This window comes from Miscanthus floridulus, chromosome 13 (genome assembly GCF_019320115.1).
Source record: "Miscanthus floridulus cultivar M001 chromosome 13, ASM1932011v1, whole genome shotgun sequence".
In the NCBI taxonomy this organism is placed as follows: Eukaryota; Viridiplantae; Streptophyta; class Magnoliopsida; order Poales; family Poaceae; genus Miscanthus; species Miscanthus floridulus.
The window spans coordinates 19,503,636-19,519,580 of NC_089592.1; the positions used below are offsets into that span (position 1 = coordinate 19,503,636).

The window sequence follows — 15,945 nt, forward strand, 5'->3', positions numbered from 1 at the left end:
GACCAATGAGCCATGCCATATATGAGCTGATTCAAGTTGTCGTCATCTAATTTACCTTAGCTCGTTTTGGCTCACGAGCTGGATCGAGCTGGCTTGTTAATTAACCGAGCTAAAATGTTGGCTCAGCTTGTTCAAAAATTCAAATGAGCCGAGCTCGAGCCGAGCCACTAACGAGTGAGTCGAGCGAGCTAGCGAGTTACGAGTTTTTCGTCCAGAACTAACCATTTATGCATCGATGAGCTAAGTTCTCGCATCAAATTAAACAGATTACAAGATATTGGACCAACACACACCTAGATACTTGTCACATTAAATTAGACAAATTACATGTTGTTGACTAATATGCACCCACTTAGATAATTATTGTATGGTGAGTACAATTTACTCTTTATTTTATTGTTTTAATAATGTTTCATGATTTATTTTTATTATTAAATATTCCTCATGGGAGGTTCTATACCGATCTTTTTGTCCGACTGGTCAGCAGCAAGCATAGCGGCAACCGGTCTTACCTTAAATTTATATTTTTTGAATTTGAGTATAAGAAAAATCCGTAAACAGAGTTGCAGCTCTTCCTCCATGCAATGGACAACCCACGTATCAGCTTTAGTGAGCCATGAATGACCCTAGGTAGGGGTGAAAACAATATTATAGTATAGAAAGAAAAATAGACAGTTTGGTATTTTTCATATTTATAAGATCAATGAAAGCTTTTATATTTGGCCAAATTCAGAAATGGGATAATAATATAGTAAACGATTCAAGCTCAGCGATAGATGAGATGAGCGTGCTAGGGTGTAGCTTCCAAGGACAGTGATTTAAAGTGTACAAAGACATGTTGTTACAATGCTTGGACCATATATAGGGCTAGATATCGAGCCAGCTCGGCTTGTTATAGCTCAGCTCGGCTTGTTAACGAGCTAGAAGCTTAGCTCGACTCGACTTGCTTGGTAGCTCGAGCTGGCTCATTTGGCTCACGAGCTAACTTAATTTTTTCGTCATGTTGAGGTTATTCATCCAGTAAAAGATACATATGAATACTGATTTGGGAGAAGCAAAATAAATAAAAAGATGGATGATTTGATGCTGGTTTGAGAAAATAAAAAAAAAAACAAAAGCTAATGCTTATCGTTGTGCATTGGCTTGCAAGGGATTAAGCAAAACTGCGATTGTAAGGCCCTAGCGAGCAGTAGGCGCCAAGGGACTTACGCGTGTGCCGCGTGCAGCGGCTCAGGAGGGGAACAGCCGAACGTGCATGCGTTTACGGCTATGTCTGCGCAGAACGACGGATAGCGGAAGTCTAGCGCCTAGGGGTGGGAGCGTGGGAGTTGGAGGCTAGGGTTTTATCATATTGGACCAATGGACCATGCCATATATGGGCTGATTCAAGTTGTCGTCATCTAATTTACCTTGGCTCATTTTTGCCTCGCGAGCTAGATCGAGCTAGCTTGTTAATTAACCGAGCTAAAGTGTTGGCTCAGCTCGTTCAAAAATTGAAATGAGCCGAGCCACTAACGAGCGAGTCGAGCGAGCTAGCGAGTTACGAGTTTTTCGTACAGGACTAACCATTTATGCATCAACGAGCCAAGTTCTCGCATCAAATTAAACAGATTACAAGATATCGGACCAACACACACCTAGATGCTTGCCACATTAAATTGGACAAATTACATGTTGTTGGACTAACATGCACCCACTTAGATAATTATTGTACGATGAGTGCAATTTACTCTTTATTTTATTGTTCTAATAATATTTTATGGTTTATTTTTATTATTATTAAATAGTACTCGGTTCTATAACGATCTTCTAGTCCGACTGGTCAGCAGCAAGTATAGCGGCAACCGGTCCTTCACTCACCTCTTTTTTTTTGTGATCTTTTGTGTTAACTAGGAGGACACGAGGGGACCGAGCTGCAGCTCGGATGGTGAGCTCTCCCGGTGTGGAGTTCGAGACTTACTCGGCTCAGTGATTTTTCCACAGTAGGGATTTATTCTCAATAAATAAACTTGCAGGTTTTGGATATTCGCGTGGCGCTATAATAGGACTACGACCTGCTCGTCGTCTACGAGGCTCATGTGGCGTTGGTGATTTCCGGAAGGACGTTTGAGGTGTATATGTTACAGTTTCTAGATATGTGCTTGTGTGATGGTGTAAGTGTGTTGTGTAGAGTACAAATACTATAACTCGTACGTTAGGAGTCTAGGCTAAAAAAAACTAGTAGGACACGAGCGCATTTGCAATTACTTCTGACCCTCACTTGAGGCACCGTCAAAACTCATTGCAAATAAATTTTCTCTATCTTAATATAAAGATGTGTAATATTTTTATGTGTTGGAGAAAAATTATTTGTTCGGACGTTCAAATTTCGAGCGACAGATCAAATTCGAGAAAAAATATTTGAGAAGGAGTAAGTAACGCAGTAAAGAAATCTCACAGGCCGGCCGGGCTCTCCGCCGAATGAAGCCGCCAGATAGACAGACACAAGAACTATTAATCCAGGGAATGCATCTGCTCTCCAGTAATTAAATTAAATAAATTAAAACAAAATACTAATAGCACGTGCCATGTGGCACAGTGGCAGGTTAACGAACCCACCACATGATTAAGGTGATATTTAAATTCAGAGAGTAAATTTTAGGGATGTTACATCGGGTGTTACATCAAGGTATTATATGAGAGTATTCGGATAGTAATAATAAAACAAATTACAGAAGTCCTCAGTAATCCACGAGACGAATTTATTAAGCCTAATTAACCAATCATTAGCATATGTTTACTGTAGCACCACATTATCAAATCATTGCCTAATTACGTTTAAAAAATTCGTCTCATAAATTAGTCGCAATATGTGCAATTAGTTATATATTTTTTTTTTCCGTGGACGCCGAGCTGAGCATCTACCGAGTCCGAGAGTCAAAGGAAGCGAGTAGAAACCTTGGCAACCAAGGCAGAGTCAGCATCATATATCCACAAGCACTCGTTCGTTCACCCCCCGGCCTTCTTGGACGAAGCTTCAAGCTACCCTCCCTTGCGATCCGGCATCCGCGGACACAGGCACACAGCAGCAGGAGCACAAACAAAGAACATCGGAGCGCTGCACGTAGACCACCAGAGCTCAAACGCAACAACGATCAGGAGGTGATCGATCGGCTGAGGAGAGTTACGTTAAGGCCGTGCTAAGATCGAGCAGAGGAAAAACATCGTCGACCGATCCTTCGCTCTGTCGGCCAACAATCATGGTGCTGGGCTTCTTGGGAGGATGCTGCGTCGCTGCCGCCGTCGCTGCCGTGTCGCCTGCTGCCGGTAATCTATCTGGATGTGATCAAGAGGCTAAGCAGCAGCAGCAGAAGCGGGGATCAGGTGAGGAGAAGATGAACAAGGGAGGCGAGCAGCAGGGAGCAGCAGCAGGGGGCAAGGACAAGGAGAGGAGGAAGAGGCGTGATCATGACAAGGCTCCCCCGATCGTGGTGCATCACTTCCTCTTCCACTCTCGCCCCAGCTTTCTCTGAATTCCTTGATTGAATGATTACTCCTCTTGTTTTTTTTTCTTTTTTACTTTGGACATGGGAGCCAGGTGTAATTCTTTTTAGTGATTCGATCTCGTGTGTGATCCATTGAGATATAGTATAAGAAAAACCCAATTTCCCAACACCATTTGCAGCAAAATATTATACTCTGCTGTCTGCTTTAGTCCGAACGGAAGCCAATGCCTTCTTCACTGCCTCGGTTCCATTTCCGAATATTGTGACCTGCACGCACCATATGCACCTTGTAGATAGATTGATGGAAAATACCAGATATGCTCGGTTCACGGATCAGATCTGAAGGGACATAGTTGTGGGTGGAAATTCCTATTCTTGACTAGTACAGTACCCGTGGTAACGCCACGGCAGCATATAAACCATGCAAATCAAATAACCAAGACATATATGTCAAGTTATTAAGCATCACTGAGATATATTTATGATTCACGCAAATTAAATGAGATCTTGCGTTGCCATGGGATAATAATTTAATCAACCCTTCGAGAATCACAACTGATGTTCCTGTGAACATCAGATGATATGTATAGAACTATTGGATTGATCCAATAGAGGCAAACCTGATTAAGGGCTAAAACAAAAAATAAAACCTAGCCCTGCCCGCACACAGGATCCAGTAGTATGACCCCAAAAAACTAAGATAATACAACAGAGAATAACATGACATGACGAATAAATTAATGTTCTAATCTGGAATTATATAGAAAACATATGTATATCTTATCTCTGCTACTGTGAAGAGCGAAGCGTCTGGGTCGTCTGCGCATAATTTTCGTCCACCCGATTTGTCCGTTACAGCTCTCCCACTTCCCAATCGGTCAAACAGCGCTAACAGGTGGGTCTTGCGCGCTCGCGCTCGCATGGTATATCCCATCCCTGCCCTTTGCTGGATGATAAATCAGGAGGTTTGGATGGAATGTTAAAACTTGTCATGTTAAACATTAGCAAAGATACTTAAAAACAGAGATACCAAAAACCAAAGATTTGTGCTTTCCCTTCCCCTTGCTGGTGATTGAAGTATGCTAATGTATCCCTGCCCCAGTTTGTGATTGAAGTATCTATGCTAATGTTATAACCAAAAAAATAAATAATAGAGACACATCTGAACCTACTCTTCTTCATTTTTTGGTTTCTGAAGCCAAATGCGCACGGTCTATTCTGGAGCACATATCCCTGCAAAAAAAAACCATTAGCATAGATACTTCAATTACAAGACATCAGCATATTACAGAGTACATGGTGTACGTAATTTTTTTTTATTACGCGAGCAGGTTCTTGACAAATCTGCAAGCAAGAGTCTTGCCAAATCATAATCAGAAAATGCAAGTTTTTTACCATATGTTATTATGTTTGTCAACGTGGCAGCAAATTTGATTAAAATAACAAACAAACAGACCAAAGGAGACAGAAAGAGGTGTTGTTGTGTTACGATTGCGTACATGATCGACATAGTTTTTATTTATGCATTTGAGGCCAAGTCTAGTGCTATACCACTATGTTTTACCCGTTCCAATAGGGCTGTCCGGTGGCCATTGAGCTGCGCGTCGCTGAGGTCGCCCAGGTCGTCACTTGAGGATGCCGCCGCTGAGGAAGATGAGGAGCTGGTGCTAGAACTGCATCTCAAACTTGGTGAGAGGACGAGGCTCCGTGGTGGAGATCCAGGACGGGGTGAACATGTAGAGCATGTCATCGTCCGCAGGCCTTGTTGTGCGCGACGGCGGATACGCGCTCGCCCGCGCGGCGGCCGAGGTCGCGCTCGCCTGCACCGTGGGTACGGAAACTTGGGTGACCTCCTTGCGCTGGCCATGGAAGCGGGCGGCAGACCCAAGCTAGCCCGCACGCTCAGCCGCAGGGACGGGAACTTGGGCGGCCTCCTGCTCCTGAGCTCGCGCCGGCCATGGAGGAGGGGAGGTCGCGCCGCGTCTCCCTTGATGGGCTGATGGCCTCGGCCACTCCCGCGCGGTGTAGGGCCCCCGTCGCAGCGTCTCCCTCTACGTCACCGGCAGCGTCCCCCTCCGGAGACGACGGTGCGGCCCGGAAAAGCGACGCGGCGATGCCAAGGAGCTCGGAGCCGTACCCGCGAGACGAAGCGACGTCGGGGTGGTGCGGGTGGCGGCGGGGACCTCCAGGATGGGCACCCGCAGCAGCGGCACAGAGAAGAGCCAATCCGCCGGCTTGATCTGAAGCATGGACAAAGTAATAGGGGGTACGGCTTTGAGTTTCAACATCCGACAGTTTCAACCTGGTAGTCCTACGTTGTTTTAAGAACTTGCTCGAATAGAAGGTCAGGCTTTCAGTTTTGAATTTCAAAATTGTTTGGATCCAAGTTTTATTAATTGTTTGGAAATTATAAATTTTGAATATCAAAATCTAAGAACTTAAAACATTTTTTGGGACTCTATGCAACTTCGAATAAAAAACTTGTAAACTAACCACAGCTTCAGTATAAAACTTGTCGGTATTCAAGGTTGTTTAAAAAATTTAAATTTCAAAATTTGAAAACTTAAACAAATTTTTTTGCTCTAAAAAATTTCAAATAAAGAACCTATCAATTACAAAGTTGTACATCGTGTTGAGATCTATAATTTTTGTGTAAAATTTGTATTCATCCAACTTCATCGGAAAAGTTATGAATTATTTCTTATGCAACTATTTTTAGAGAGGTGTCTCTTAAGAGTGCCACATAACCGATAGATTCTTATAATATCCAACTTTGTTAATAGTCGTTATTAGAGACGCATACATCTTAGGAAGTTCATTTCTGACAATTGATTAACGGTAAATAGTCATTTAACAGAGGCGGTCTCTTTAGGATGTCTCTATAAACGATTTATAGCTCCTACACCCGCATCTGTTAGTAATTATGAAGCTTGTCTCATAAGAAAATAAAAAGTGATGGTGGGGCCATTTTTTAATCTCACCTGCATATATATGAGTACTGCAATTTTGAAGGTTCACTTATCTATTCACGTCAATCTGGAGACCATTCTAAAAAAACGCTGTACAAATCCAACCACTTTATTTATACACTAGAAAAATGTGAAAAAAATCAGGCAGCCAATAAAAAGTGAGTTCAAACGCATCATACCAGCTTAGCAAATACAGAATCACTGGGTTCCTCCGACTTGCGGCATCTGGGGGAACACTGATCCGAACCATCGGGAACACGGGTACACGGTGGAGAAGGTCTGCATCACCGTCATGAGCGATCTTCCCCGTGAGGCTCGACGCCATGCTCATCGGCCGTGAGATGAGATTCTTCCGGATGAACCGGACGGGCGCCACGTCGAGGCTGGACACCTGCATGCACGCCTGCTTCACCTTGTCGTAGTCCGGCAGCTGCTGCGACGGGTCGAGCATGTCGATGGTGAACTCCTCGGGCACCATCGGCGGTGGCTCCCGGTCGCCGGCTCCGTCGAAGACCGTCGCGTCGGGGACGAGGAAGTGGTAGAGGAACTCGAGCATGTGCGCGTGCCTGGCGACGTCGGCGGCGGTCTTGATGGGTGGGACGCCTCCTTAATGAAGCGGTCGAGCACGGCTTGCAGCGCGTCGGCGGCGGCCTGCTCGGCCTTGGGGTGGCGGAGCGCGAGGGCCTCGGAGAAGAGGAAGAGCGGGATCTGGTTCTCCAGCATCATGGCTTCGCGCACGGTGGCGTTGATCCAGTTGGTCGCCGAGGACACCATGTCGGTCACCTCGTCGCGGTGGTAGCTCTCGAGGAAGTCAAGGAGGAAGCAGGTGTCAATGGCCATCATCCATGCCAGCGTCTGGTCGCTCAGCTCTAGAAACCTGTGGTGCGTGCACAGATTATCAGTTAATTAATGAATCTTGTAACCAAATATTACGGAACTTCAGTTATATTCTGATTATGTGACCTTCGCACGAAAAAATAATCTGATTACGTGAAGAGTGGGAATCTGAGATTGAAAGGACTACGAAACGCACATTTTTTTTTGTTGCTGTTTTCAATGATTGAACGGAACTGGCGTCCGGATGTCCAATCAGATATCGATCCATCGGGAGGTACCATGGCCGGGGCGATTCGTTTCCCTCGCGCACCTGCACTCCGCCTATGCTAGCATGCCCCAGCCCATGCCTCTTTTTCGTGCGCCCACGCGGGGGCCCACACCGTGGGGGCCGCTCGCACCACCTCCCGCTTTCCACACATATCTCATGTACAACGTCCAATTAATTTTGAAACAGATGTAACACTTGCTACATATAAAAAACTTGAAACATACGTCAGAAACACTTAAAACTCATTGAAAACATAAGCAATAAAACACTTGAAACATGTATGTGAATTATCTGCAATATTCAGATAAATGCACTTGCAACATACGTCTAAAAAAACAGATGAAACATTGGGAATAGATGGTTGCAACATATGTGTACAACCATTACAACATATGCAACATTCCAATCTACTTTTGCAACATTTGTATGAAACACTTGCAATACACCTATAAAACATCTGAAATATCTGAAATGTGCAACAACATGCATCGTATCCCGGTGCGGCCTCCTCCGCCGTCTGCATTGGGGCGTCGCAGCCGTAGCAGGAGGCGAGCCCGGAGGGCTCAGTGGACAGAGCCTGGCGCCTCTCCTTGCGCTGGCGGTGCCTGTCGGCACCGTTGGGCGGGGCTGGCGGTGGAGCAGGAGCAGCGGGGCGGGTGCACGGAGCAGGAGCAGGAGCAACGGGCCAGGCGCACGGAGCAGGAGCAGGAGCGGGAGGAGGGGCAGTGGGGCGAGCGCTTGGAGCGGGAGCAAGAACAGGCGGGCCCGGGGCGGCAGGAGCAACAGAAGGGATGGACACAGGAGGTCTATTGGGCTGGTCCGCAGCCCAGAAAGTGGCGTTTGGACGCCGTGCACACAACATTTCCGATGATCGAAAGTTTGAAACATATTGATTTTGCGAATCGCTCCTTAGAGACTAGGGTACAGAGTCTGGTTACTAATGGGCCGGTAGTGTTTGGGCTTTGCCCCAAAACAGCCCACAAGTCAGTGAACTATCAGCCGTTTTAATGCCCATTTTGGTCAAACGGCCTCTAAAGCATATATGAGTCTTATTTTTTTTTTAAAAAAAAGAGGGAAGCCTATATGACCGGTTGTAAAACCATCACTACTCAAAAACTTCGCTTCCAAAACAATGAGTACTACTACCATTGTATTACCAACAAACTTCACTCAACGAATAAGCTCTAGAGAAAAGGCCAGCAATATTTAACTCCAAACATTTGTGTGTATTTAGGCAGGCTCGACAAACCGGATCAACCCGACTTAATTTTCTGCCTCATTCTCAGTTTTCTTAGTAGATGCAGACAAGACCTTAGTTGTCTGTTAATATAGGAGCAAAAAAGAGCACATTAGCTAGCCAACAACCATCTGGTATGAAGTAAGTTAAGTAAGGCAGCAGGACACAATACTCTAGGAGAATAATAGTTAGCACTCCAGTAATACTCCCGCAGTCTCTAAAATAATGTGACTATGAGATTTTTACACTGAATAATATTAACATTTATGTCTCTAACTTGGTTTGCTACGAAAATATATTCTATAATCTACCATTACTATAGTTTCTGTATACCATTTTTTGCTTCCTCAAGAGGCCACGTCGCCTCCTATCCTGTCCCTGCCATTTGCAATCAAGGGCCACCACTACACCAACCGCTGCAACCTTCCAGGGAGTTCCGGCCCAATTCTAGCCCGCCCCCGCGACCCTTAATTAATGTATTGGTGTTCATTTCTTAAATGTTAGTACTTTTCTTTTATATATATATATAACTTTGGTCAAACTTTATTTGACTAATTGAAAAATGAGAATTGCATTTTTTTTTGATACGGAGGAGTAAGTAGTTTAGTCAATTCACTAGGGATTTTGTCAATTGTAAGCGGAAGCAAGGATATTAGGCGAGGATGAGTAGTATAAGTGCATCTAGATGAACGAGACGTGCACACGGCGTACATACGTACCTGTGGTAGGGCGCCCGAATCTTGTCGTGGTCCTGGAGCAGCTGCTGCACGAGGTGGTCGAACTTGCGGCCGTCGGCGAAGAGCTTCTCGGCGCGCTTGGCGTCGGCGAGCTTGTAGCGCTCCATGTCCCTGAGCTCGGGGCGGCCGCAGTGGCGCGAAGTGCTGCGGCAGGTACGCCTCGGGGCGCGTCGCCCTGAGCACGCGCGGGACGTCGAACACCTTGGCCGCGGCGCCCAGCGCGTCGGCGGCCTCCCGCTCCAGGCTCTGCCGCACCCGGCTCAGCCACCGGTCCTCCTCGAAGTGCAGCCCCGCGCTCGCCGCCGACGACTGCACGAACCGCGCCCGCGCCTGCAGCTCCGACAGCGCCATGGCGTGGCTAGCTCACGTACCCACGGCCGCGGCGGACGGGCGATATCTGGATCTCGATGAATCACTCAATTCGATCCGCTGTTTGGTCTCGCTAGCTGTGCACTCGTTTGTTTGCTCCAAGTTGCTTGGATGCTTGGCTATGGCTAGCTATAGAGAAATGGAGCAGCAGCAGCTGGTTGGTTAGGTGTAGGTCAGGTCATGCGCATGCCCCGGCCCCGCCATGGGATGCGACGACGAGCTGCTGCTATATACTACGTAACTACTAGTGTGATGCTAAGCGCAAGTGGGTGGTTGGGAATGTGATAGTCACAGTCGTCGATGCATGGCCTTGTTTAGATTGCCTTAAAATTTTAAGTTTTTTCACTCTCTCTCCATCACATCAATTTTTGGACGCATGCATGGAGCATTAAATGTAGGTAAAAAAAATAACTAATTGCACAGTTTGGTTGTAAATCACGAGACGAATCTTTTGAGCCTAGTTAGTCCATGATCAGACAAAGTTTGTCAAATACAAACGAAACGTGCTACAGTGTCCAGATTGCAAAAATTTGCAATCTAAACAAGGCCATGAACTGTAAAGCTGGTCGTCGTCACCGAGTGAAGAAGAAAGCGGCCGGCAAGGCTACACTATATTGCCAACTTAACGCTAGATGATGCAATGATGAACTTGCTTGCGCTATCAATGTGCATGTTCGTCATGATCACTACAGGCTAATGATCATGCATATTATACTGTTGGGGAGAGAGGTCGTCGAGAGGCAGACCAGGCCACAGCAGGGTTCGGGCGTGGATAGACACTGCAGACGTGGAGGGGCCGGCCAGCTGGGGATAATGGTATGGTAATGCAGCGCACGGCAGCTAGGAGGACAACCCGACGATCGATTAGAGTAAGTATTGAGGAATAATAATCAAACCAGTCAGTTTAATTTGAAGAAGAGAGCTTGATGACGGCATGCTGAGGTACCAGCAGGAAAGACGACGAATTAGAACATGCGCCGCGGCCATTCTGAACAGGGGCAGATCTAGCACTGTGGTGGGGTGGACTTGAGTTCCCGCTACTGCTACTCGAAGTATAGAGCCCCTCTTAAGCCTTGCCATAAATTGGCAGTTTGTTACCAAAGAAAGCTTAGAAGAAGTTGTTTTTTTGGAAACGGAAGATTTTATTGCATCCCAAGAAGCAATACATCGAGTTGATACACGACTTTAGGACGAAATGCTCCCAGCCTCTGCCTAAAGGATAGGCACATAGCAACCTAGTGACATTCAATCATAAGACTAGATCGCCACCCATATGCCCGGGTAAAGATATCCTTCGCCACTTGCTCCAAAAGTCGCGATACCGCAACAACTGTATCCTGGAGCTCCGACTTTTGAAGGATAGCCCACGAAAGGAGTCTGTGGAAGATTGCATAGATAACCTGCAGTGGAGAATTAAGTTTTTTCTTTTCAAAAACCAAGTCATTCTCGTGTAACCAAATAGACCAGCAAGTCACTGCTGCCCCAAGAAGAAATAAAGATCTCAAATGTTTTGTGACTCCATTTAGCCAGTTACCAAACATATGTGCCACGCTTAGGGGTTTTGTTAGATTGAAAGCAATTTGAGGAAAACTCCAAATAAATCTCGCGAAATGGCAGTCCAAGAACAAGTGCTGAATCGTCTCCTCTTCGTGACAAAAGCAACAAGTTTTGCTTCCATGCCAATTACGCTTAATTAAATTATCCTTTGTTAACACTACCCCCTCCTAAGATACCACATAAAAATCTTTAGTTTAAGAGGTGCTTTTAGTTTCCATAACCGTCTATTTAAATTTGGAACTGGGTTTTGTATCATTGCTTTGTAATGCGATTTCACCGAGAATTGCCCATTCGGATGCAAAGACTAGTGGAATTCGTCATGACCTTGTAACAGCAAAAAATTGGCTAGGCGTGCTAAAAGATGATTCCACTCCACTAATTTAGAACCTATTAGATCTCGTCTCCAGGAAAAATTAGGTGGATAGGAGCTCAGAGCTTCTGAAATTGTGAGAAACTTTGGTCTAACAATGTTGTATAGACCAGGGTACTGGTTCATCAAACTATCATTGCCTAACCATTTGTCTTCCCAAAATATGACTTGTGATCCATCTTTAATAATGAAGGATCCAAAGCGGAGGAAATCATGTTTCACCTTCAGCAAGCTAGCCCAAAAATGGGAGTCACCTTGTTTTCCTTCCACCTGCACTAATGGTTTAGATCCTAGATATTTATTTCTTAGCAATTGTTGCCAAGTACCATCTGTCGTTAGAAGCTTGAAAAGCCATTTACTCAGCAGAGCGATGTTCTTAAGATTTAAATCAGCTATTCCTAAACCACCCTGATCTTTTGGCTGGCAAAGAATAGACCACTTCGCAAGTCTGTACTTTCTCTTATGTTCATCACCTTGCCAATAAAACCTGGATCTAAAATAATCCAGTTTCTTAAGAACCCCTTTTGGAATTGCAAAAAAGACATCATATATATTGGGAGGCTACTCAAGACAGAGTTTATCAACGTCAATCTACCCCCTATTGATAGATGTTTGCTTTTCCAACTGCTGAGTCTTTTCTCAAACCGTTCCTCTACCACTCTCCAGTCGGCATTTCTTAACTTTCTGTAATGGATTGGGATGCCCAAATATTTGACTGGGAACTCACCGGATTTGCAGCCAAAAAGGTCCACATATTCTTGTGTAGGGTCTTCAGCATCTCAGAAGAAGTTAGAGGTAGAAGATAATGAGAGAAGTCTCCTATCTTAATTTTCTAGACTCGTCACTGATTCTGAATGGGATCTCTTCTTCCAGGAGCAAATTCTTAAATCTGAATAGGATTATTGGTGTCTGGCGGCTTTTGTTTTTCTGCCACTTGCAGTTAACTTTTGGATGACACTACATACAGAAGAAGACGTCGGCATAAGAATTTGCCGTGGATGACGCAAAAGGAATTAAAAGGCCCTGAAGAAGACGACTTTACTTAGCTTGTGTCTAGTATACTATGTTAGTTATGCCATTTGTGTGCTCTTCGATTAACAAAGCCTACACAATCTTCACAGGGTTCTAACTGCTGCGGTGGATTGTGAAATGAAAGCGATGCGGCTGCATCGCTGATCTAGAGAATGTACTCCGGCCCAGCATTTCTGAATCAGAGTCGATCTATCCAACAACTATGTGTTTTATACAGTTTCTACACATGGATTTTTTTGCACCATAGAATTAAAATCCAACAACCTCCATCCTCATTCTACCTCCAGCCTTCTTCTACCTCCAGACAATCATAAATCACAAGATCACAGATCCACAGATCACAAGAAACATTTTTTTTCTATGCAAGGACAAAAGGACAAATCGGTTTTCTCAAACTTGCAGCTCATATATATACAGTCAACATCGATCGGTTTTCTCATGCAGATCGTGGATGATATGAACGAAGTGAAGACATGCAAAAGCTAGCATGTACGGCCCCGGGTGGCCGTCCGGCCGCAGGTTGGCTAGCGCCGTCATGTCGACCACCGCAAACCGCATGGTACTGGACGAGGACGACGATGACGCTTCCTCCACCTGTGAAAAGAGAGGGAGAGAGGGACAAAAAAAATTCATGTGTTTTTTTGTGCTAAAACACATGTATGTTATATAGCATTTCTGAATCACAATACAATGAATTAAAAACTGAGTGATAAGACATTGACAAATGTTTGGTTGAGCTTTATTACTGCCTCTGGTAAAAAATATAATTCCACCACAGTACTCACAACTACAGAACTGACATTCTCACTGTCGGTCTAACACTACTGGTTGTTCTGGAACCAGCAGTGATAGAGTATCACTGTCAGTTCACTTCAACCGGAGTGATAGGACTATCAGTGTCCATCTATCATTGTAGGTTCGTGGGTTGAAACCGACAGTGACCTATCACTGTCTGTTCGTAGTTTCAACATACAGTGATAGCTATTTTGCATAAAAATTTATAACTTTTTTATATGATATTGGATTAAGATAAACTTTATATCAAAGTTGTAGAGTTTAAAGAGGTCTAAAAATTTGTAGTTGATGACTTTTTAATTTGAGATGATTTACAAGTTCAAATATTCAATATAAGTTTTTCAATCAGATTTGACATGATTAACAAGGTCGAAGGGAGACAAAGTCAACATCAAAGTTGTAGTAATCAATGAGATCTACAACTTTGCAGTTAATAACTTTTGATTTGAGATTATTTTGAGTGTTAAATATATAATATAAGATTTAAAAATATGTAGTTAAAAGAATGGCGTCAATTGTATAGTCACATGTGTCGCGTAGCTCAGCTGGTATGTGCTTGTGGGAAAATGTATTTAAAAACACATATTTTTTTAATCTTTTAATCACCTATCGCTGTCGGGTTGGCACAACCAGCGGTGATAGAAAAACCACATCATGGTATTATGGAGTAGTGACTAACTCAAACTATCTCAAGTTTGAAAAAATTTATATAAACAACAAGGCAGTCCTGTTGTTTGACCCAACTAATGATATCGATCAAATAAGTGTTGCTACTGTTTCTTTTTTTTTTGAATTACATAGCACAACGTAGACATCCATAATATGCATGCACACTCACCCCTATGGAACACAAACGTAAGTCCCTACCCCTATGAGCACCTCCGAAGGACTAAGCCGACATATCTCGAGATTCACAAAGTCACCGTGGGCGCCTCGCTGTCGACGACCCGAGACGTCGCCTACCACTAAAAGCATAGTGCTGTTAAATAATCCAGAAAAATACGAGCACCCGTGCCAAGTCAAAGGCTTGAAATCGGGATGGGCAGGTTCCACCACCAGCTGATCTATAATTTTTTTACAAAATATATTTTCATAATATATGTATTTAAATTATAAATGCTCATAGTTTTATATAAATTTAGACAAATATAAGATAATTTAACTACGGACACATCTAGAGTTGTATCTTTTTTCATTGGGATGGCGGTAGTAAGTGCGAATGTGAAACTGGAACGTATTAGTCCCATATATAATGTTAGAATATGCATGGTATAGCTGGTTTTCAGTTGGCCGCGTGTGGGTCAAACCAATCAGCTTAGGAAAGGCGGTGACTAATAGCCGGTGTAGCTGACCACGCAATTGATGAGAGGGGGACGGCAGTCTAACACCCCACCTAGTTTACTTTCATAGTTTCACTCACTGATCAGGGTCCAAAACAGACCCATCAATTGTTTAAAATGTTTTACAACATTTGTATACAAAAAAGCTATGATCTCACGTAGCTGATTGAAACACATAAGCACTGCATTTTCTTGTTCAAGAGTACCTTGGCCGATTCTTGTGCATAGTGTAGGCTTCTCGTGCACGTCAATGAATCACGACAAGCGAATGGTTCATGTGTATCCATCATTAATTAAATTAAATTCTAATTAAATTTAGAAAATGTGAACACCCACCTGGATGGACAGTTTTTCACCAAAAACAATCTGACCATCTGAGGTGGGTTTAGTTTGTTGATAGAGTAAAGCATCTTTACTAGACATCTTTTCCTTTAAAATCTAGTATAGGAGATTTAGAAAACTGAATTACAATATGCATAATGAACATGTGCTCCTTCAGATTGAGAAAACATCATTCCCTTTATACGTGGGGTCAGGCATGTTAATGATAAATAAATATCCCTTCCTCCTTTCCTCTCTTCTAGTTTCTCCAGTCTCAACAGCGGCGCAGTGGCGGAGGCCTGCCCTAGGCGTGGCACAACACGGTGATGGATGATGGTTGCCTGCCCGCATGAAACTTGGCACGGGACGAGTGCGTGGCCATCCATGTCTGGCCTAGACGGTGCAAGGCGCAGTGTGGCGGCAGCGGTGCAAGGCGCAGTGTGGCGGCAGCGGCCATCCCGTCACAGGGCACAGCGTGGCGGTAGCAGCCCTCCCGCTCCCGGCATGGGGCCCTAGAAGGGGTTATTGAGAAGAGAAGAAGGAAAGATGATTGAAAAAATATCTGGTTCTTTTTTTTAGATTACGGAATAAATATCCCAGCCTTCACATTCACCCGTGAATGCTTAGA

At 44.3% G+C, this 15,945-nt stretch overlaps 1 pseudogene; it reads right to left on the bottom strand.

The window, feature by feature from the left end:
* Window positions 1-6,485: 6,485 nt before the first annotated feature.
* Window positions 6,486-9,971, bottom strand: LOC136498841 (putative UPF0481 protein At3g02645; annotated as a pseudogene).
* Window positions 9,972-15,945: the final 5,974 nt, after the last annotated feature.